The sequence below is a fragment of the Phaenicophaeus curvirostris genome, chromosome 35, assembly GCF_032191515.1.
Source record: "Phaenicophaeus curvirostris isolate KB17595 chromosome 35, BPBGC_Pcur_1.0, whole genome shotgun sequence".
Classification (NCBI taxonomy): domain Eukaryota; kingdom Metazoa; phylum Chordata; class Aves; order Cuculiformes; family Cuculidae; genus Phaenicophaeus; species Phaenicophaeus curvirostris.
Genome location: NC_091426.1, coordinates 493750 through 516984, shown reverse-complemented (window position 1 = coordinate 516984; position 23235 = coordinate 493750).

Sequence of the window (23235 nt, the reverse complement as noted above, 5' to 3'; positions counted from 1 at the left end):
TGACTCCTCCTGCCCCATATGTGACTCCCCAGAATTGTAGAATCATGGAACCACCAGGTTGGAAGAGACCCACTGGATCATCGAGTCCAACCATTCCCATCAATCACTAACCCGTGTCCCTCAGCACCTCGTCCACCCGTCCCTCAAACCCCTCCAGGGCAGGGGACTCAACCCCCTCCCTGTTCCAGCGCCCAGTGACCCTTTCCATGATTTTTTATTTCTTGATGTCCAGCCTGACCCTCCCCTGGTGGAGCTTGAGGCCGTTCCCTCTCGTCCTGTCCCTGTTTTTAGGAGAAGAGCCCAGCTCCCTCCTCTCCACAACCTCCTTTCAGGGAGTTGGAGAGAGCAATGAGGTCTCCCCTCAGCCTCCTCTCCTCCAGGCTAATCAACTCCAGTTCCTCCTCATAAAACTTGTTCTCCAGCCCCCTCCCCAGCTTCGTTGCTCTTCTCTGGACTCGCTCCAGAGCCTCAACATCCTTCTCGTGGTGAGGGGCCCAGAACTGACCCCAGGATTCGAGGAGCGGTCTCCCCAGGGCCGAGTCCAGAGGGAGAAAAACCTCCCTGGCCCTGCTGGCCGTGCCGTGTCTGATCCAAGCCAAGATGCCCTTGGCCTTCTTGGCCCCCTGGCCACACGGGCAGCCATGAGGCCCAGCTGCTTGCTTTGCTAACAGTTTGTAGGCTCCCCTTGTCCAGTGGAAGATGCTCAATGTCAGTAATGGAGCTCGACAGCAGGTAGGCGAATTTTCTGGTGTTTTGCCTACATCCCGTGTTGAATAGAAGCGAGGATTACAAACCCCTCGAATTTCAGTCCTCTGAAGGATGGTTTCGTGTGTGAGATGAAGCCATCTGAGTGTCTCTCGGTGCAGTAAAACCATCTGTAAAACACTGGGGATGCACGTTTCTCTTGGTCCTCAAGAAAGGCTGAGGAAATCGCCGTCTGAAGAGCTTGATGTTCCAGCTGGGGACGGTGACTTGGAGACTGAGGTACCTGCTCTACGACGGTGGCAACTAAAATCATAGTTCTTGTATTAATCCAATTTTCGAGCGAGCTTTAGCGAAAGCTCGAAGGAAACTCGAGCCCCAGGTGCCACCAAACCTTTAGCGACGTCGTCTAAAATAATGAGGGCTGGTCCCAGGAGTTGCCGCGGAATGTCTTCTCCAAGCATTGAGGAATTGCAGCGATGCTGGAGTCCGTGAGCTTGTGGGGCTTTCCTGTAGGGGCTAAGAGGGTTGGTCACCTATTCTTTGTGACACTCCTGCTCCCTCCAGGGGTGTCTGCCCACGTCTACCTTCTCTAGCAGCTTCGGGGTTCAGTGGTACGAGTCCTCGTGCATAAACAGAACCACTTACTCACGGAGGAGGAAAATCTTTGGAGGACGACGCTAATAACGGGGTGGGGTGAATGAGGACAAAGGCTTTGAAGCACAGATAATAATATTTTTATTTCCCAATTCAGCGCTGAATTGGATGCCCTTCTAAAAAAGGCAGAACCTCTTACAAAAGCAGTGGGTATATCTACTAGTTTTCGACAAAGATCCATAGAAATCTCTCCAAGATTATATTTTTGGAGTTTTCCACCACGTCCGGAGGCTCCCTTCAGGTTATCATTTGACCGAAGAATTAAACATCGTGTCTGGAGATTGTCTGCGTATTATCTCTCGATACAAACCAAATTTATATGACAAGATACTTAAACATACAAATCAGCTGCAGCAAAACTTATCAATTAATTCTCACGGGTGGATGAGGATCTGAGGGACGTGGCTTAGTGATTGGTAGGAATGGTTGGACTCGATGATCCTGTGGGTCTTTTCCAACCTAGTAATTCCATGATTCTGGGACCCGTGGGACTCATCTAGAAACCCCCAGGACCCCTCCAGAGCCCCCTGGGACCCCTTTAAGGCCTTCTGGGACCCCCAGGAACCGTCTACAGTCTCCTGGGACCACTTTAGGGCCTTCTAGGACTCCCAGGACACATCTAGAGGCGCCCAGAACCATTCTAGATCTCCCTGGGTCCCCATTAGAGCCTTCTTGGACCCTTCTAGGAACCCCAGAAACCCTCTAGAGCCCCCTGAGACCCCTTTAAATCTATCTAGAGCACTTCAAGAATGCCAAGGACCCCTCTTGAGCCCCCTGGAACACCTTTAAGGCCTTCTAGCACCCTTCTAGGAACCCAGGACTCCTCTAGAGCGCCCTGGGACTCCTTAGGGGCCTTCTAGGGCCCCTCTAGGAACCCCAGGAATCCTCTAGAGCTTCCTGGATCCCCTTTAAGACCTTCTAGTTCCTTTCTAGGATGAAAAGAACCTCTCTAGAGCCCAGTGGGACCTTTAAAGTCCTACTAGGACCATTTTAGGAACCTCAGAACCCATCTAGAGACCCTCGGGACCCCTTTAGAGCCTTCTAGGACCTCTCTAGGACCCTCAGGAATACCCTAGAGGCCCCTGTGACCCCTTTAAGACCTTCTACATACCTCCTAGGACCACCAGGAGCCCTCTAGAGACCCTCAGGGCCCCTCTTGAACCCACCGGGACTCCTTAAAGGCCTTCTAGGACCCCTCTAGGACCCCCAGGACCCATCTAGTGACTCCCATGACCATTCTAGAGCCCCTTGGGACATCTTTAAAACCTTCAAGGACCCTTCTAGGGCCCCCGGGAAGCCTCTAGAACCCCCTGGTACCCCTTTAAGGCCTTCCAGGACCCTTCTAGGACACCCAGGACCACTATAGAGACCCACAGGACTCTTCTAAAGGCACCCAGACCTATCTAGAGCTCCTGAGTACTTATCTATGGCCTTCAACTCCCCTGCAGGGACCCTAGCAGCCTTCCAGAGCCCCCTAGGAATGTTCTTGGACTGTCAGGACCCCTCCAGAGCCCTCTGGGACAGCACTTTTTCCCACAGGAACTCTTTTGAGACCCTGGGAATCCTCTAGAGCCCCCTAGGACCCCTTTAGGGCCTCCTACAAGCCTTCTAGGATGCCAAGGACCCCTCTAGAGCCCCCCAGCAACCCTCTAGAACACCCTAAGGACTTTCTAGGGCCCCCAGAACTCCTCTGGAGCTCTCTGGGACCCCTTTAGTGCCTTTGATTTGATTTGATGGTGCAACAGGGGAATATTGACAACCCTCCCAGGATGCCCCTTGTTCCTGGATGTGAAGGCTCTGGAATTGTAGAAGCTCTTGGAGACAGCGTGAAAGGTTGTGGTGGGACCCATTGTGACATCACAAGGGGAAGGCTCTGGAATTGTAGAAGCTCTTGGAGACAGTGTGAAAGGTTGTGGTGGGACCCGTTGTGACATCACAATGGGACACAGGAGACGCAGCCCCCAGGCTCTCAGTGTCCCTGGGCAGTAACCGGAGAGGCAGCAGAGCTCGCGTCTCACCCCGCGGTGCTGAGGCGTTTGGCGAAGCTTCTTCGTTCTCTTTGCTTACGCGTTTACCTCCATCCCTAACGATGGCAAGGAGATCTCCTCACAGACCCAGGCTGGCCTGGCAGGAGAATGAGTTTCCCCAGCGGAGCAGCTCTGCTCCACAACTCAGTGAGGCGACCTCAATCATGCCCATGATGATCTGTGAGTGAAGGGTCCTGGTGGGCTGGGCAGGGCTGGACCCCAGGGTCAGGGAGGGGATTCTGTTTGTCTGCTCTGGTGAGACCTCAACTGGAGTCGTACGTCCAGCTCTGGAGGTCTCAGCACAGGAAGGACACAGATCTGTGAGACCAAGTCCAGAGGAGGGCACGAGGATGATCTGGGGGCTGGAGAACCTCCTGTATGAGGACAGGCTATGAGAGTTGGGGTTGTCCATCCAGGAGAAGGCTCTGGGGAGACCTTAGAGCAGCTTCCAATATGGAAAGGGGCTCCCGGAAAGCTGGGGAGGGGCTGTTGTTGTGTGAGTTCAGGGACAGGATGAGGTAGGAAGGTATTGAGATGGAAGAGGGTAGATTGAGATGAGATCTTGTGGAGGAATGTTCTCCTGTGAGGTTGGTGAGGACCTGGCCAAGGCTGCCTGGAGATGTTGTTGCTGCCCCATCCCTGGAGGTGTTCAAGGCCAGGTTGGATGGGACATGGTGCAACCTGATCCACTGGGAGGTGTCCCTTCCCATGGTGGGGGGTTGGAACTGGATCATCTTTAAGGTCCCTTCCAACCCAAACCATTCCATCATTCCATGATTTGGGGTTGTCCTATGCAGGGACAGGAATTGAGGACCCTTGTGGGTCCCTTCCAACTTCTCCTGGGGGTGGAGCAAACAGAGGGGACCCAGCTCCTGCTCTGGGGCAGAGGCAGCGATGCTGGGGGACAGGGATCTTCACGAGGGCTTTCCCGGACATGTCCTGTCCAGCACGGCAGCCCAACTGCACGTGGAGCGTTGCAGGGGTTTGTCCTGACCCAAGAGCAGGACCCGGCCCGGCAGCCAGTTCTGTCCCCAGCAAAGTCTCCTGTCTCCTTCCACCACCCCCTCTCACAGCCCTCCCTGCTCTCCTCCTCTCTTAGACGCCGAGTCGTTGCCCACCTATGAAAACGAGGAGGATATAGTGGACTTCATCTACGCAATCCTCCACCGCACAGACGAGGTAACCCTGCCCCTCGCTGCCTGGGCAGAGCTGCTTCTCCCAGGTCTCCATCTCCGCAGCTCCGGTCCTGCTGGCCACGGGTGACCCCCTCTCCCTCTTTGGTCTCTGTTCCAGGAAACCATCGAGAAGCTGATGTTCCTCGAGTGCGTTGAATCCCTGTGCCAGACCGCCATAAACAACAGCTTGTTAAGAGGCCTGGACCTGTTCTGCTGCAACTACAATGTGGTGGAGAAGATCAAGGTGAGAGGAGGAAGAGGCCAACGCTAGGGCAGGGCGAGGGGAAATGACCTCAAGGGGCACCAGGGGAGGTTCCGATTGGATATTGGAACTACGTTGTTATGGAAGGAGTGGAGAAGCATCGGAAGAGGTTGCCCAGGGAAGCGGTTAAGTCTCCGTCCATGGAGGGGTTCAAAACATGTGGAGATGTGACGCTTCAGGTGTGGATTAGTAGGCGCGGTGGGGTTGGACTGAGGTTTGGGCTGGATGAGCTTAGAGGTCTTCTCCAACCCTAATGACTGTACAATGCTATGAGGGGCTGGAGGCCCTGGGTGTCGAGGCTCTGGTGTCCCTGGGTGATGAGGCTCTGGTGTCCCTGGGTGATGAGGCTCTGGTGTCCCTGGGTGGTGCGGCTCTGGTGTTCCTGGGTGTCGAGGCTCTGGTGTCCCTGGGTGGTGCGGCTCTGGTGTCCCTGGGTCATGAGGCTCTGGTGTCCCTGGGTGGTGAGGCTCTGGTGTTCCTGGGTGTCGAGGCTCTGATGTCCCTGGGTGGTGCGGCTCTGGTGTCCCTGGATGGTGAGGCTCTGGTGTTCCTGGGTGTCGAGGCTCTGGTGTCCCTGGGTGGTGCGGCTCTGGTGTCCCTGGATGGTGAGGCTCTGGTGTCCCTGGGTGGTGAGGCTCTGGTGTCCCTGGGTGTCGAGGCTCTGGTGTCACTTGGTGGTGAGACACTGGTGTCCCTGGGTGGTGAGGCTCTGGTGTCTCTGGGTCTTGAGGCTCTGGTGTCCCTGGATGTCGAGGCTCTGGTGTCCCTGGGTGTCGAGGCTCTGGTGTCCCTGGATGGTGAGGCTCTGGTGTCACTTGGTGGTGAGGCTCTGGTGTGCCTGGGTGGTGAAGTTCTCGTGTCCCTGGGTGTCGAGGCTCTGGTGTCCCTGGGTGATGAGGCTCTGGTGTCCCTGGATGTCGAGGCTCTGGTGTCCCTGGGTGTCGAGGCTCTGGTGTCCCTGGGTGGTGCGGCTCTGGTGTCCCTGGATGGTGAGGCTCTGGTGTTCCTGGGTGTCGAGGCTCTGGTGTCCCTGGGTGGTGAGGCTCTGGTGTCTCTGGGTCATGAGGCTCTGGTGTCCCTGGATGTCGAGGCTCTGGTGTCCCTGGGTGTCGAGGCTCTGGTGTCCCTGGGTCATGAGGCTCTGGTGTCCCTGGGTGTCGAGGCTCTGGTGTCCCTGGGTGATGAGGCTCTGGTGTCCCTGGGTGGTGAGGCTCTGGTGTCCCTGGGTCATGAGGCTCTGGTGACACTTGGTGGTGAGGCTCTGGTGTCCCTGGGTGTCGAGGCTCTGGTGTCCCTGGGTGTCGAGGCTCTGGTGTCCCTGGGTGGTGCGGCTCTGGTGTCCCTGGATGGTGAGGCTCTGGTGTTCCTGGGTGTCGAGGCTCTGGTGTCCCTGGGTGGTGAGGCTCTGGTGTCTCTGGGTCTTGAGGCTCTGGTGTCCCTGGATGTCGAGGCTCTGGTGTCCCTGGGTGTCGAGGCTCTGGTGTCCCTGGGTCATGAGGCTCTGGTGTCCCTGGGTGTCGAGGCTCTGGTGTCCCTGGGTCATGAGGCTCTGGTGTCCCTGGGTGGTGAGGCTCTGGTGTCCCTGGGTCATGAGGCTCTGGTGACACTTGGTGGTGAGGCTCTGGTGTCCCTGGGTGTCGAGGCTCTGGTGTCCCTCGGTGTCGAGGCTCTGGTGTCCCTGGGTGTCGAGGCTCTGGTGTCCCTGGGTGGTGAGGCTCTGGTGTCCCTGGGTGTCGAGGCTCTGGTGTCCCTGGGTGTCGAGGCTCTGGTGTCCCTGGGTGCCGCTGGTTGCCAGGTCTCACATCAATTGGCCTTTGCAGGAGCTGATGGAAGAGAAATGTGCTCACCAGCAGCTCCAGATGAAGCTGTGGCAGAAAGCCATGTCTGCTATCACCAAACTGAGGTACCTCCACATCCCTCACGGTCACCCCCGGGGACCACGTCCATACGCACGAGGCCTCGAGGCGCCGCTCCCAGCACCAGTGGCTGACTGGTCCCTGTCTCTCTCCACAGCTCCTTGCAGGGAGTGCTGGAGGGCAAGGAGACGCTCCTGCTCGAAACCTGCCTGACAGTGGTCTTGCCGTTCTCTGTGGAAGCCTCAGACTTCTATATGATTCAATCCATCCGTGCCCTGTGCAGCCCGGTAAGTGCTGAACGAGCTACAGGAGCCCCCACGCCCTCCGAGCTTCTCCCCGTGCTGCGACGCCACCAGGGGTCCAAGGCAGGGGCTCAGCTTTGCTCGCCCACCCTCGTGCCTTCGTCCTCTTCTCATGTTCCTGTCACCTCCCCGGGGTGCTCCGCGTTCTGGGACGGGTGGCAGTGCCGCCCCAGCACTGGGAGATGGGATCCTGGTGCTGAGGGGGACAGCGGGAAACCCTGCCACAACCCTCTGTCTTCTTTGCAGACCCTGGATGTCCTGGACGCGATGATGGAGAAGTTGGTGGGCATCATCCCGGTCACCAGGCTCAATCAGGAGCTGCCGGACATCTTCCAGGTCTGCAAGGAGTTGGGTTCTGAGGGGCTGCTCCTCTCCCTGGAAGGAGGGGGCGTCCACTCCGGAGCCGACGGTCCCCACCTCAGTGCCAGGCGGAGAGAGCGCTGCCGGGAGGGTGCCCAGCTCCTCGGGGAAGCAGGGGCTGCCAGCTGCAGGTCTCCTAGGGCAGGGCCCCTACTGCAGGCTTCTCTGGAGAGCGGAGGAAGCCTTCACGGCCTGGATGAGTCCAGCCCAGGAGCTCAGCAGCGCTGCTTCTGCTGGAGGAAAAATCTGCTGCCAGGCCTCACCGGGACCTTCTCTCTTCCCAGACCCTTCTGAACTTCACCGGCTCTAAGAGACCAGCTGTGCGCGGGAGGGCCCTGGACAGGATTGGGAAGCTGATTCATCTGCTGACCAACCCCACGCTGCAGGTGAGGAGCGAGGAACCCTCCAGCCACACCACGTCCCCTCCCTGCCCACCAGAGTGGCCAAAGGTCTCTCTGCGTGGAGCTCCTGCCCAGCTGGCTGCTCTGAGAGCCGGGGCCGGCACCACCCGGCAAAGCCTTGACTCTCCAGGGATGCAGCCCTCAACCCTTCTCCTCTTCTGCCTCCCTCACACAGGTCCCAAATGAAGAACCAAGATCCACGGGCAGCCCTGTCTGCTCTGAAGGGCTGCAGATCCCCATCCTGGGCCAACTGCTTGGTCACCTCTCTGTTTTTCCGTATTCCTCAAAAATGAAAGAACGTCTGGCTTTGGAAACACTTTGCTGTTTGATCAACTTCATCCGCAAGCAAAGAAGTAAGAGACCTTGTGGTGGGTTTTATCCCTCCACACCGACATCTCCTGGTAGCTCCGCTTCTCTTTAAGCATCGTTAGACCTTAAGGATGGTGACAATAGGGTTGAGCTTCTGGCCAAGCTGCTTTGCCCCGTTGACCCTTCTGCCCCTTCCCTGCTTCTTCAGGCCGGTCAATGGCAAATGACGCAGGAGAACAGAGCCAGGAGGATGTTGAGGACAGCTCTGCGATGGATTTTCTCTCCATCCGAGACGTGCCCACGGTAAGGAGCTCCTCTGTCGCTGGGACTTCTGAGGCGCTGACAGGGGACTTGGAGGAGCAAAGGCGTGGAGACTCAGAGGGGCTGGCGTGGCCTCGCTGTCCCTGCTGAGAAGGTTCCTGCTGTCCCCAAGCGAGGCTGCACTCCAGGGTCCCAGCAGCACCTCCAGCCCCGCTGGCCAAGGCCTGGATCGCTTGAGGGTCACCCACTGCCCCCATGAGCCCAACACCTGTGTTGCCTCCAGCGCTGCTGGGCTCTCACTGGGACATCTCTTCCTCCCTTCCCTCCTTCCTGTAGATGTTTGCAAGGTACCTGGATGCTGTGGAGAAGACCAACATCGTCTGTGTGGCCATCAAAGCACTGAGAGAGTCCAGTGTCTTTGACAAGGAGGCAGCGAGATGCGTGTTGGACATGGCCATGAGCGCCCCTGAGTGTTGGTTGATGAGTGTAAGTGGCCTGGGGCTGGACGGCCCAACCCTTGAGCCCTGCCAGACCTTCTTCCTCCATCCCTCCCTCCTAACCCAGGTGTCTCGGGCACCTGAACCCACCTGAAACCAGTAGAGAGGGATTGAGCCGAGGAGGTGGCTGCTCTCCAGGGCCAGCTCCATCCTCACCTGTTTCTCCTCCAGGTGCCACATGTTATAAGATGCATCCATGAAAACATCAAAGGCATCAAGGTGGAATTGGCTCGGCAGAAAGTGGAGGCCCTTCTGCTCCTCATGACCGAGCATCACCTCACGGAAGTGGTCTCAGCGCTCATGGAGATTGCTCCACCCAGAGACAGGTCCTGCCCCGGAGAGCCTGGAGGGGGGTCCCCTGCGGGGAGGGGGACACGGAGACTCTTTGGTTGCCAGAGCCAAGGGATCGTGAAGGACATGCCCGAGGAGCAGGGCCCTCCTTCCCACCACACTTTCCAGCCCCACAAAAGCCCTGCGGCAGCCAGAGGCGGCCAAGCCAGCCCAGAGTTGAGGGCCACCAAGTTGGCCAAGGGTTTAGAGGGGAAGCCATGTGAGGAGCGGCTGAAGTCTCTTGTTCTGTTCAGCCTGGAGAAGACTGAAGGGAGACCTCATCGCGCTCTGCAGGCTCCTCCCACGGGGAGCAGGAGGAGCAGCGGCTGAGCTCTTCTCCCTGACCCAAGGGAATGGCAGGAAGATGCCTCAGAGGAGGGTTAGGTTGGACATTAGGACAAGGTCCTTCACCCAGAGGGTGGTGGAGCACTGGAACAGCTCCCCAGGGAAGAGGTCATGGCACCAAGCCTGGCAGTGTTCAAGAAGCCTTTGGTCAAGGCCCTCAGACACCCGGCGTGGGTTTTAGGGTTGTCGTGTGCAGGGAGCTGGACTTGGTGGCCCTTGTCGGTGCCTTCCAAGTCTGGGCATTCCATGACTCACCACGCTCCTCCCAGCCCCACAATGAACCTCCCCTCGCTCCTCTCCTGCTGCCCAGGCCACCCCAGCTGGGGTCCAGGGTCCCTGTCCTGCAGGGCTGCCCCAGGCCAGGCCGCGGTGGCCGAGGTGGCCCTGCTGACGGAGCGCTCTGCCTTGCAGCTCGGCCGTGCCCGTGTGGCAGCTCCTGTTCTCCGTGCCCCAAGTGATGGAGAGAGTCTTGCTGGGGCTGTTCAACCGGCATCAGGCGCAACACGCTCGGCTCCTCTGCACTTTGCCTGAGGACACCGGGATCCTTCAGTTGCTGGTGAGTTCGCATCCAAAGCCCCGGTGGCCTCGGCTTCAGCTGCTGGTGGAACCCAGAGCTGCACGGAGCGGGGAGCCCCACCTGCTCCGCCGCTCGATCGCTGCTGCCTTTCTTCCAGGTCCTGGCCTGCAAGGACTTTGAAAATGAGAACTTTGAGGGGCTCTACAAATTCTGGAGATCCCTGAGGCGCCCAAGCCCAGCCTTGCGCCCAGCAGTTCTGCAGGGTCTCCTCATGCTCTCTCAGAGACCCAAGACGGTGAGCGCGGCCTGGCCGAGGGCGGCTGGGCTGGTGGGGAAGGTGGTGGCTTGGTCTTGGCTGGAGTCAGGTGGTGGGTGATGGCCCCAAGCGCCATCCCCGCCAGGGTGGCCACCTGGGGAGCTTTCCAGGCATGGAGCTTTTCCCAACAAGGAAATTCTCTTCTTCACGCAGGCCAGAAGAATGGAGATCCTCCTGCTGGACCTGACTGAGGACCTGGAGCACAGCAACGCAGATGTTGTTGTGAAGGCCCTGGTGACCCTCCAAAACATGACAGGTCACCTAAAGAAGAAGAAGGCCAGCTCCATCACCGTGCAGCTGATGGAGAAGCTGCTGCCCCTCTTCCTTCACGTAAGGCTACGGGAGAGCCCGAGCCCCACAGATGCGCACTGGGCATGGGCAACGGCAGCACCTGGAGCAGGGGCTTCTGCTCACCTTTCTCCCCTGGGTTTTGCAGCCCAGGTTCTCCCTGAGAGCTGCTCTGAGAGCCCTGAGGGCTCCTCCTTCCCTAGCTGCTCTGGGGAACAGGACCAGATCTTCTCCCCAGGCAGCGTGGCCAGGGGTGCGTGTCCCACAGGCATTGCCGAGGACCAGCCCGTCTCCTCCTCGGCCCCTTTTGGTGGGAACTTGTCCTTAACGTGGCTGGTGGAGCTGGTGGGGAGCACTGGGTGGTCAGGAGAGCCCACGGAGGGACCTTGGACAAGTTTGGGGCCATTCAGCTGCACCCACCGAGTTGTCCCACGCCTCCAGTGACCAAATCCAAGCCTGGAGCATCCTGCTCACCACGGGCAAAGAGATCTTGGTTCTGAAGTGCTGCTGTCCTTCTCCCTGCCAGGGGCAAAACCAGGTGAGAGAACGAGCCATCAGGTTCTTCGCTGAGCAGCTGAAGAGCGTGGTGTGGAGCCACAAGGGGAGCATGCAGGACAAAGTGCGAATGGCCCTGTTCCCGCTCATTGTTTGCATACAGGACACAACGCCGAGCGTGGCCGAGGTACGGATCTCAAAGCTGAGCTGTGACGCAGGGAGGAGGCTCCCAGGCACCTGGGCCAGGGCAGGTGCCACCTTCCTAAGGCCACCATGGCCCCACCAACAAAGCCGAGAGGAGGAGGACCCCAAGTCTCCTTGCCCGGGCTGTGGTGCCATCTCCCACCTTCTGCTGCTCCACAGGCTTCTGAGGAAGGTCTCCTGGCTGCGGCAAAGTTCCTGGGCTGGAAACTGCCCGAACGTCGCGTGAAGACACGGCTGACGTGGGTCATCACATACTACTTGGTGAGAAGATCCCCCAGACCCCATGGCCCAGGCTGGACGAGGGCTGCCCCCCACGTCTGGGCTGTGGGTCTCACCCACCTCGCTCCAGCCTGGAGCCGCGTCCTTGCTCCCTGGCCTCAAGAACAGAGCCCCCAAGGGTTCTTCTCCACGCTTGGTGGGATGGAGAGCTCCCGGCCACGGGGGAGACTGGCAGGAGGGACTGGGGTGGCCAGCGGGGGGACACTGGGACGTGCCCTGACCCTTGTGGTCTCTCCAGCTGAAGCAGGACAAGAAGAGGGCCGAGGACTACGTAAACCAGAGCCTGCAGTACATCTACGCTCCCGAGAATGTAGTGCGAAAGGCAGCTCTGGTTTTCCTTGGTGAGACACCAGCCCTTGGTCCCTCTGTGGGGACACCCTTGTCCCCGTTGCCACCATGGTGCTGGGGAGCAAGGGGGATCTGATGGAGCTTCTGTCCCTAGCGGTTGCTGCTCAGCCCTTGAAGGACCGAAACCCAGAGAAGATGTTAGAGATCTGCAGAGGTGAGGAGGGGCAGGGTTGGGTTGGCCAGTGGGACAGGGGCTGGGGTTCTACCATGCCAGGTCCTGCTCTCGGGAGGGCTGTGTGGGGCACTCCTGCCCCACAGCTGTTCTCTGGATGGGGCTGGTGGGGTCTGGAGGGGATGCTCGGAGGTCTCTGTAGACATGGGGCTTCATCTCAGCTCTGGCTTTCTCCATCACAGGCCTTGAACCCCTCAGAAAAGGTGCCTCCCCCGCAATGCGGGACATAACAAAAAAGACCATGCTCCTGCTGATCCCTCGACAGAGGAACCAAGAAACAGAAAGCCTTCTGCGAAGGATCTTCTGCTGCTGGGGCTGAGCCAGGCCCAGGGGCAGCGTTCCACGGGAACACGGCTCCGTTTCAGGAAAGCTGGAGCCAAGAACCTTAGAATCATGGAATGATTGGGTTGGAAGGGACCTCAAAGCCCATCCAGTTGCAATCCCTTGCCACGGGCAGGGGCACCTCCCACCGGATCAGGTTGCTCCCCCTCTTTTCTCTCCCCTCCCCTCCCTTCCCCATCTCTCTCCTCCCCGTCCCCCTCATCCCCTCCATTCCTGGAGCAACTTTATCCAGCGAAAGGTGTCCCTGCCTGTGGTGGGACCTGGATGGGTTTCCAACTCAACTCAACACAACTCAACACAACCCAATCCAACCCATGATTCCATCAACGGAATTCAAGCCGCCCAGGCACATCCACCTGGTCTTGTTGGAAAAAAGACAGGTCCTAAACGAAGAATCAAGGTCCACAGAGAGCCCTGTCTGCTTTGAAGGGCTGCAGATCCCCATCCTGGGCCAACTGCCCTATTTAATCCCCAAATGGAAATGTCTGTAAACTAAAATGTTCCTTTCTTGGACATCAGGAAAAAATCTTTCACAGAAAGGGTCACTGGGCACTGGCAGAGGCTGCCCAGGGAGGGGGTTGAGTCACCTTCCCTGGAGGGGTTTAAGGGACGGGTGGACGAGGTGCTGAGGGCCATGGGTTAGTGATTGATGGGAATGGTTGGACTCAATGATCCAGTGGGTCTTTCCCAACCTGGTTATTCTATGGTTCTATGATATGCTGATTCGAAATATGCATATGGAGTGGCACATACCTTCGGAAAGATCTGGAAAGAAAGGGGATTTATGAACACCCGAGGGAAGAATTTGATCCATGAAGAATCGATCAACTTAATTTTAGAAGCGTTAAAAGGCCCCCAAGGGATCACCATTGTCTACCTCCCAGGACTTCAGCAGGGATTTTCAGCTCAAATACGAGGGAATAATTTAGCTGATCAAAAAGCAAGAGAAGCAGCGAGAAGGGCTGAATCTCCCATTCAGATAAATCCTCTTGAATTAACCAAAACCACGGAAATAACTAACGTCTTCTCCTTTACATCAGAGGGAATGAGGAGAATGCAAGATTTAGGGGCAATGTTACGGGAAAATAAGTGGATTTTGCCAGATGGGAGAGAAATATTGCCAAAATCGGTAGCTCAAAAATTACTAAAGAGATGGCATGAGCAAACCCATTGGGGAGCGAGGGCATTGTGCGATCGGTATTTAAAATCTTTTGGAAGCACAGAGATTTTTGAAATAGCAAAACAGATAACCCAAGGGTGCCCTATGTGCCAAAAAATAAATAAAGGTGCAATGAGGGAAACACCCTTGGGTGCTTGGGACCTGGCTTATAGACCATTTGAAAGGGTTCAGATTGACTGTCCTGAATTACCCAACGTAAATGGAAATATGTATTAGTTACAGTGGATCAACTAACTCATTGGGTTGAAGCCTTTCCAGCCACCTGAGCAACAGCCCAATTTGTTGCAAAAACACTATTAGAATCAATAATTCCTCGTTTGGGGTTGGTGCATGCAATCAATTCTGATAGAGGCACCCGTTTCACGTCAAAAGTGTTGCAAGAAGCAACGCGAGCGGTGGGGATAAGATGGAACTTCCATAGCCCAAAGTTCAGGACAAGCTGAGAGAATGAATCGAACTCTTAAACAACAATTAACTAAATTGATGATTGAAACGCAGATGTCTTGGGTAAAATGCTTACCGTTAGCACTACTAAATATTCAAACTCCACCCCGTAGGGATACAGGCCTATCTGCCTATGAAATGTTGTCTGGATTGCCTTGTTTGTGTCTGGGGCCGATTACGACTCCAGGTATTGAGGAGATGATGCTACAAAAATACATCTCAGTCATCGCGAGACGCTTGAACGAGATGCACAAACTGGGGTGGATTGCTCAATCAACACCATTAGGGATGAGCATTCGTAAGAGAAACCTGAGGACTGGTGTTAGTAAAGTGTTGGAAAGGAGAGAGCCTGACCCCAAAGTGGGAAGGTGCTTTTCTTGTTCTTTAGTTACAGAAACAGCCGTCCGCACGGCTGAACGGGGGTGACCCACGCTACTAGAATAAAGGAGCCATCCACTGAATGGACTGTGACATCATGTAACCAATGGCATCTCGGCCTGTATCAGAGATGGTGTGACCAGCAGGTCCAGGGAGGTTCTTCTCCCTCTGGACTCGGCACTGGTGAGACCGCTCCTCGAATCCTGGGTTCAGTTCTGGGCCCCTCACCACAAGAAGGATGTTGAGGATCTGGAGTGAGTCCAGAGGAGAGTGACAAAGCTGGTGAGGGGGCTGGAGAACAAGTCTTACGAGGAGCGGCTGAGAGAGCTGGGGGTGTTTAGCCTGGAGAAGAGGAGGCTGAGGGGAGACCTCATTGCTCTCTACAACTACCTGAAGGGAGGCTGTGGAGAGGAGGGTGCTGGCCTCTTCTCCCAAGTGACAGGGGACAGGACAAGAGGGAATGGCCTCAAGCTCCGCCAGGGGAGGTTCACGCTTAACATAAGGAAAAAATTCTTCACGGCAAGGGTCATTAGGCAATGGAACGGTCTGCCCAGGGAGGTGGTTGACTCGCCTTCCCTGGAGGTGTTTAAGGTGGGGGTGGATGAGTTACTCAGGGGCATGGTTTAGAGATCAGTGGGAATGGTTGGACTCGATGATCTGGAGGGTCTCTTCCAACCTGGTGATTCTATGATTCTATGATTCTATGGTCATCGCCAGGGGACACACCAATAACCTTACGGAAGACACTGATGAGTAATTCATCCTCATGTGTAATTCCCTCTCGTCCTGTCCCCTGTCACTTGGGAAAAGAGCCCAGCTGCCTCCTCTCCACAACCTCCTTTCAGGTAGTTGTAGAGAGCAATGAGGTCTCCCCTCAGCCTCCTCTTCTCCAGGCTAATCAACCCCAGCTCTTTCAGCCACTGCTCTTATTCTCCAGTGCCTTCACCAGCTTTGTTGCTCTTCTCTGGACTCGTTCCAGAGCCTCAACATCCTTCTTGTGGTGAGGGGCCCAGAACTGAACAAAGGATTCAAGGAGCGGTCTCACCAGTGCCGAGTCCAGAGGGAGAAGAACCTCCCTGGACCTGCTGGTCACGCCGTTTCTGATCCAAGCCAAGATGCCATTGGCCTTCTTGGCCACCTGGGCCACTGCTGGCTCATGGTCAGTTGGCTGTCAACCAACACCCCCAGGTCCCTCTCCTCCAGGCAGCTTTCCAGCCAGACTTCCCCTAGTCTGTAGCTGCACAGGGTTGTTGTGCCCCAAGTGCACAATTAAACTTGTATTTGCATGGAACAGGACAGCAAATATTGAAGTGTGTAAATTCTGTGGATATGTGATAGCACGTTGTGGCCATAAGGGTGACGCAGGTCATATTTGGCCAGAGGGTATTGATTTGTGAGGCAGGCAGACATTTCTGAATTTACAGTTACAAGACTGGTAAGGAACTAAAACCAGTTTACCCACTAACGAGGAAACCAGACAGAGAAATGTAATTACCCAGACATTGGTTTACCATACCCATTATATTTGTACAGGCACCAAAACTGAAAGTTGTAAATTGAATTCGACTGTTTATCACCGGTGTAATATTAGTGGATCAATTGTGTGTTATGATCCCTGGACGAATCCCAGCAAATGGCACTTGGAAATTAGGGGAGGAAAAGGGATTTTAATAGAAAAGACAGCAATTATCAGTTCCAAAAGCCCTATATCAATAATATTCAATGTATGCAAAGCCATAGACCAAAATGCCTGGATACAGGGAAACTGTGGAGAGCTGAGCTGGAGGTGTTATTACGTTCACACAGGAACCAGGCGTCTAAGCCCCAATTACAAAAAAAGAGATGAGGCACTTGACCAGTTCCATGGACGCAGCTACTGGTCAGCCGTGGTTCCTCAGATTCCTGGGAATATCCACCTTCTTCTCCAGAGGAGTGGGATTCTCCTTCCAGTCGTCTGTCCCATCTCCAGATCATGGATTACATCAGGCTGGAAAGAGAATTCAAACACAATGGCTTGGGTATGGTCAAAGGAAACGCTAAAAGAAAAAGAGGCGGATGGAACACAACACCTCAAGGTTCCTGCGGAAGACACAAGGCCTCCAAGAAAGGAAGAGAACAGTTTTAGACAAGCATTGCCTTTACATGATTTCTGGTTTGATGGCTCTGCTCCCTTTGCAATCACTGGGGCCCTCCAACTTCACCTGCTTTTCCTTCCTCCCTTCTGAAAACCTGACCAAGGGATGGGAAGAAAGGCAGAAGTATGGCCCTGGGCCTCCACAAAACAGCTGGGCTCTGGAACAGGGAGGGCCACAGTGTGACTCCATTGCTCACCCCATAAGGAACCAGGCTGGGAAGTGACTCTGCAGGTCTGACTCAACAAGGTCCATGGACTCAACAAGGTCCAAGGCCGTGTCTGTGTCTGGAGACCCGCACACCTACAGCTCAGATCAAGCTGGGGCTGAAAATCAGGCCTGGCTTCAGTGTCTCCTGGTCCATGGACAGAGGGGTGGGTGGAGGCCCAGGAGATGCTGGTCAGGGCCATGAAGGTCCACGGATGCTCTCAGGGCTCTCATACTGCCCCATGAGTAGAGAGAAAGGAATGAACCACACGGAGCCCTGACCGCAAATACGGTGGGATCCCATCTAGAGGAGCCACGCTGGGATAGGGGAGAAGTGCGAGGAGGAAGGAGCTGCAGAGATGTTCTTCACTGACTGCTAACTCCCTCTTCACCACCCTCCATGCTGCTCCTGGGGTTGGGGCGGGCAGAGGAATTGGGAGCCAGGGAGCCATTTCAGACTGGGAGAAAGTGGGAGGAGAATGGCTTTAATATTTGGCCCTTGTTGCTCCCAATCCAAAGCTTTCTGAACTGTCAATAAAGTAAATCGAACTTCAGCAAGTCCACACCTCTGTGCCTGTGACAGTCATTGGTCTCTGAACCTCCTTTGCTTTCTCTTGACCCCTGAGCCGTTCTGGTTCATTTTCTCCCTCTGTCCCGTTGGTTCTGGGCTTGGAGGGAGCAGCTGCGGGGGGTCCGGCTGCTGGCCAAGGTTAAGCCACCACAGGACACATCAGGGCTGCCGTGTCCAGTACGGGGCTCCCAGCACAAGGAAGACCCTGCCCAGCCTGGAGAGAGTCCTGCTGAGGCCAGAAGGATGGCTGGGGCTGGAGCACATCATGGACAAGGAGAGGCTTGTGAGATGGGTTCTGAGAAACCTTTCAGGGTACAACACTGAGCAAGGACCCAGGGCAGCTGGGGGATCCCAATGCAAGGACTTTCTCGGTGTTTGATGAGACAAAGCCATGAGCCCCTGATGGGTTTGGAGCTGTGTGAGAAAGGGCTTGGCTGAGAGACCTGCAGTGGCAAGAGCGGGGGACTGGTGTATAAGAAATTTCAGTAGGAAAAGGGTTCTCTTTTTATTAATAATGGTTGTAGAGTTGGATATCAGGCCTGCAGCAAGGCAAGGGGTGAGGAGGGGAGTGTGCAAGTGGAGAGAGAACAGCTCTGGGAGATCAAGCGCTTGTGCCCGGCAGCGCTGCCGTGCTGGGATTCTTTTCCCCTCCACCCACGACCACAGGAACTGTCCCTGCAAGTCCAGAAATGTCTCGCAGGAAATATATCAGGAAACAGAAGTCGTTGAGCATCCCTTTATTTTGTTAAAACACACAGAGAGCACAGCTCCTCATTTACACAGACAATGAGCAAGAAAAGAGAAGAAAACAGTGAATTAAAAACCGGATGACAAGACGATCACAACTGAAAAAACCAGCAACACCACCAACAAATACAGAAACCAGTCTGGGCCTTCCGTGAGATGCACGATAACGGCTATGCAGAAGGTGATGAGAGGTTCATTGATTCAGAGAACCATCCAGATTTCAGTTTCCACGCTGCATCCTTGAGCTGCTGGTTCCTCAAGCTGTAGATGAGGGGGTTCAATGCTGGAGGCACCACTGAGTACAGAAATGACACAACGAGATCCAGGCATGGGGAGGAGAGGGAGGCAGGCTTCACGTTGGCTCACGCCCTTTGGTTCAGCTGTGAGTGATCACAGGGTGTGATGGGAAATTCTCAGGGGTGTTTTTATTAGTGAGAAATCTAACCGGATCCTTTCTGTTCGGGTCTTCAAAGAGCAAAGTACAAAGCCAAACAAGGGAAATCTTTGCAGCAGGCATCAGAAATCCTGGAGGAACTCCTGGCAAAGATGAAGAAAGCAGGACACAGTGAGTATGCAGCCCTCGTAACCAGAGGGCTTGGGAAGTGGAGGGTTAGAGAGCTGGATGGACAAGTCAGATCCTGCGCTAGCAGGAAGGGATCAGCCAGAGCCTCGCTGCACCTACACGCACTGTCAGGCCTTGCAGGAGCTTCTGAGCGACGGGGATGGTCCAGAGTCTCTGCTGCCGTTGTGGTAACAGCTGCGCTGAGTTTGATGCCAGCCACCAGCAGCCAGGTAATTGCTGTCCCGTGGTCGCCTGGTGTCACCCATCAGAAAGGTGGGAGCTGGCCCTTTCCGTGTGCAATGCAAAGTTCTTCTTCTGTGGCCGATGCGCACACGTGGAGAAGAGCACGTGCCCACCCATCCGATCTGTGCCCCGAGGTCTGCACAGACCAGCTCTGAGCCGTACCAGTAGCACTGGGGCAGCATCTGCCCCAGCTCTCGACTGGAACTACAACCAGCAGCAGCGGCTGCACCATCGCTCGCAGCCTCCGCAAGGTGTGAGACCCAGCACCGCTGCTGCCAGGCGCTGACTGAGCCCTTCCTGCTGGGCACGACTCCCTCGAGCTCACACCATGTTTCTCTCCTCTGTGCTCTCTTCTAGGTGAGGGCGGTTTCAATGGTTTTCCAGCTGCTCAGCTGGAAGTTGGTTTGGAGCCCGTAGCGCAGCCTGGGGGTGAGTTCCTGAGGACCCTTGCCCTGGAAGAACATGTGGACACTGAAACGAGAGCTCATTCCTCTGCAATTTCCCTTCAGATCCTCTCACAGATGACGGCTTCCTGACTGCTTGGCCTGATCCTGCCCTCGAGCCTGTGAGCGACCCCTCGGGTCAGTCAGTGAGAGGAAGGAGCCTTTCCCTTTTCATCTTCTTGCCTTGTGCAATGGGAGTCGCTCTTTCTGTGGCCAATGTGCAGGCAGCTGGAAGGGCAGAGAGGGAACGGCTCGGTGATGGCCCTGGGGCGCTTTGCCTTTCAAAGCTGTCTCTGCGGGACCCTCGGAGCCTGAGCAGAGGAGTGTTCTCCCAAGGGCTGTTTCCCCGCTGGCCTGGCTGCAGCCGCTTCCCCTCCCCTGGGAAGGACGGGCTGTGGCATCGTGGTGCATCTCTACCAAACCCACCTCGTGCAGCTCAGGCCAGAAGATCACGTGCCATGGCTTGGTCTCCAACAGGGCAGGCGTGGCTGCTGCTTGGAGCAGTGGTGGGTGCAGCCCCAAAAGCCCAGCCCTTGTTCGTCGACCTGGCCAGTGTCTTTGAGGATCTCCTCTTAAAGATGTCACCTCCCTGAGGGGAACTGTTCCATCTGATCCGCAATAGAGGGGGCTTGGGGGGCAATAGAGGGGGATTGGGGGCGTAAAAGGGGTTTGGGGGATAAAAGAGCCCCAGCTGAGCTGACCCTGGCCAGAGCTGTCCTGGCCAGAGGCTGACATCCAGCCTGCAGAAGCTGTGGGTGCTCAGCCCTTGCTGTTGGTCACCGGAGGGGAGAGAAGCCCTGGGTGGCCGAGAGGATGTGCAGGCAGCTTGAGGGTACTGAGTCTGGCAGAGCTGGCCAGAGCTGGTCAGGATCGGAGCAGCCCCAGCTTCACCAACGGGTCCAGCCCCTCTTCTCCTTGGTGGCTGAGAACTCTGGGTGACACCTCAGGGTCAGGGACAGATGGAAGCTGGACACCCAGCTTGAGGCCGCACAGCTGCCTTGAAGGCAGTGACCATGAAGGGCTGTGGATTTGGTCTCAGGTGGCTTTTCTCTCTGTTCCTGGATGTGTTTTACAGAACTGGTTTCCCTGTGGCTTGGGGATCAGTGGGGTCTTGATGGTGAAAGTGCCCCGGACATGGTGACAGAGATGGGGTTCAGTCCACTGCGTGTGTTTGTGACCCCTCCATGGGATGGAGGTGGCAGGATGGGACGTGCTTCTGCGAAGGGCTCTTTCGCAGCAGAAGTGGCTGCAGGATCTCCATGTCCCCTTTGAAGGAAGGTGTTTACTGTCGCCTTGTGCTGGAGCTGTGCTGAGGCTTTGCCTTTCTCGGACTCCTGGCAGTGTTGTCCCAGCCCGGGGAAGCCCACCATACTGATCAGATTATTCTTTCCAAGAGAATCCAGGTCCTGAGCAGTCTTACAGGGGAGCATAAGTTGAAGACAAGTCCTGCAAACTGGACGTGTGGAGCCTGGTGTCTGTCCTGAGATACATCGCCTGCTGAAAATGCCACCTCCCTGAGGGGAACAGTTCCATCTGATCCAGCTCCTGCTTTCTTTCTCTAGAGATGGACACAGAGGCTGTTCAGAAGGTTGTCTTTCGAAAAGGGAGCAGTGGCTCAGTGCCCGTCCCTGCCAAAGGAGCAGAGGCGATGCCGGCCACACGCACGCCCGGTAGCTGCTGTCCCGTAGTGACCCGGTGTCACCCATCAGGGAGGAGAGAGCGTTGGGGTGGCCCTCCCTGCTGCAGGGACGGCTTTTGTCCATGTAGCTGAAAGGAAAACTGGACAAGGATCGGTGCTCCCCATGTGCTCTCCTGGCCACCTGAGTTTTGTTGGGTGAGCTCTCCAGAGGGTCACAGCACGGACTGACATTCCCAATGGCTCCTCCAGGTGTGCTCGGTGAGACAACCCCAAGTGTTGTCAAGTCTCAGACGACCAAGAGTGTCAGAGGGCCCCCAGATGTGCAACTGCACTTCATGATGGGTGCAGTAGGAGCCCTGCATTCCCTCGTGATTGTGATCCTGGTGTGCAGTGTCGTGATCTGGATGTGGAGGAAGAGAACACGGTGAGTCACTGATTGCCCCCACGGCTTCCTGCAAGGGCTGCTCGTAGCCACAAAGCGTTTCTACTCAGGCTGCTGGGCAGCGGTGAATGACGTCTTGGCCAAAACACTCTGCTGAGATTTCAGCCGCTGTTGGGTGCTTTAATTGGCCTCTGAACTCCTGGGCCTTCTTCCCGGGAGCCTCCTCTGACCAGAGCCGAGGTCGGCTCAAGCAGATCCTGCCTGGACATGAGTGACCGGCGTGGGCAAAGCCAGGTCAGGATGGGAAAGAGCAGGGGCTGAGCTTCCCCTGGAAAGCGAGACGCGCGCCAGCACCTGCTCCTGACAGGGAACGTGCCTGCAGGAATCCCCCTGCTCGGAGGTGCCATCAGGTGCCGGTGTCCCCCTCGGTCACGCTGTGCCGGCAGCTCTGAGCCTGGGGTGCAGAGCCGAGCCAGCTCCGTGTCGTGCAGGAGATTCCCCATCCTCCACCTGCAGCTGAGGCCTCAGACACACCTTTTCTCTCTGCAGAGAGGGCTCTGTGGAGCCAGACCCAACTCCTGCAGCCACTGTTCGTGGCAGGAAAACCAGAGGCCTCACCCTGCCCGCAGCCATCGTCCCAGCAACAGCAAACCTGTTTCTAGTGCCACCTGGATCACCTCCCTGTGAGGTGGACGTGCACAAGCCTGGGGTCCAAGATTGATCGTGGGGGCCGGTGCCCCTCCTGCTTCGGGTCCTCGACCAGGGCTGAGGCTTTCTACCTCATTCAGCCTCATCCTTGGCTCCTGGAGTCGGGTCTGTTCCTTGATTTGTGCGATGGTGAATGGATTTTCCCATATGGATCCCTCCCAAGCCTCCTTTGGGGGCAATATATGGAGTCTGAAGGCATTAAAGAGGTTTTGGGGGGATAAAAGGATAAAACCCCCTTTTTAGTCCCCTAAACTCCCTTTATAGCTCCCCAAACTCCCTTTTATCCCCCCAAAACCCCCTTTTATACTCCCAGTCCCCTTTATCCTTCTTTATTCCCCTTTTATTTCCCCCAAATCCTCTCTTTTGACCCCAAACCCCCTTTTCTCTCCCCAAACGCCTTTATTCCCCCTAAACTCCCTTATATCACCCCAAAACCCCTTTAACCCCCTTTAACCCCCTATATCACCCCAAACCCTCTATTATCCCCCCAAAACCCCTTTTAGGCCCCCCAAACTCCCTTTGTTCCCTCCAAACCCCCTTTATTCCCCCTCAAAACCCCTCTAGCACCCCCCAAACCCCCTTTCATCCCCCCTTTATAATCTTGTCATCCTGTTTTTATTCACTGTTTTCTTCTCTTTTCTTGCTCATTGTCTGTGTAAATGAGGAGCTGTGCTCTCTGTGTGTTTAAACAAAATAAAGGGATGCTCAACGACTTCTGTTTCCTGATATATTTCCTGCGAGACATTTCTGGACTTGCAGGGACAGTTCCTGTGGTCGTGGGTGGAGGGGAAAAGAATCCCAGCACGGCAGTGCTGCCGGGCACAAGCGCTTGATCTCCCAGAGCTGTTCTCTCTCCACTTGCACACTCCCCTCCTCACCCCTTGCCTTGCTGCAGGCCTGATATCCAACTCTACAACCATTATCAATAAAAAGAGAACCCTTTTCCTACTGAAATTTCTTATACACCAGTCCCCCGCTCTTGCCACTGCAGGTCTCTCAGCCAAGCCCTTTCTCACACAGCTCCAAACCCATCAGGGGCTCATGGCTTTGTCTCATCAAACACCGAGAAAGTCCTTGCATTGGGATCCCCCAGCTGCCCTGGGTCCTTGCTCAGTGTTGTACCCTGAAAGGTTTCTCAGAACCCATCTCACAAG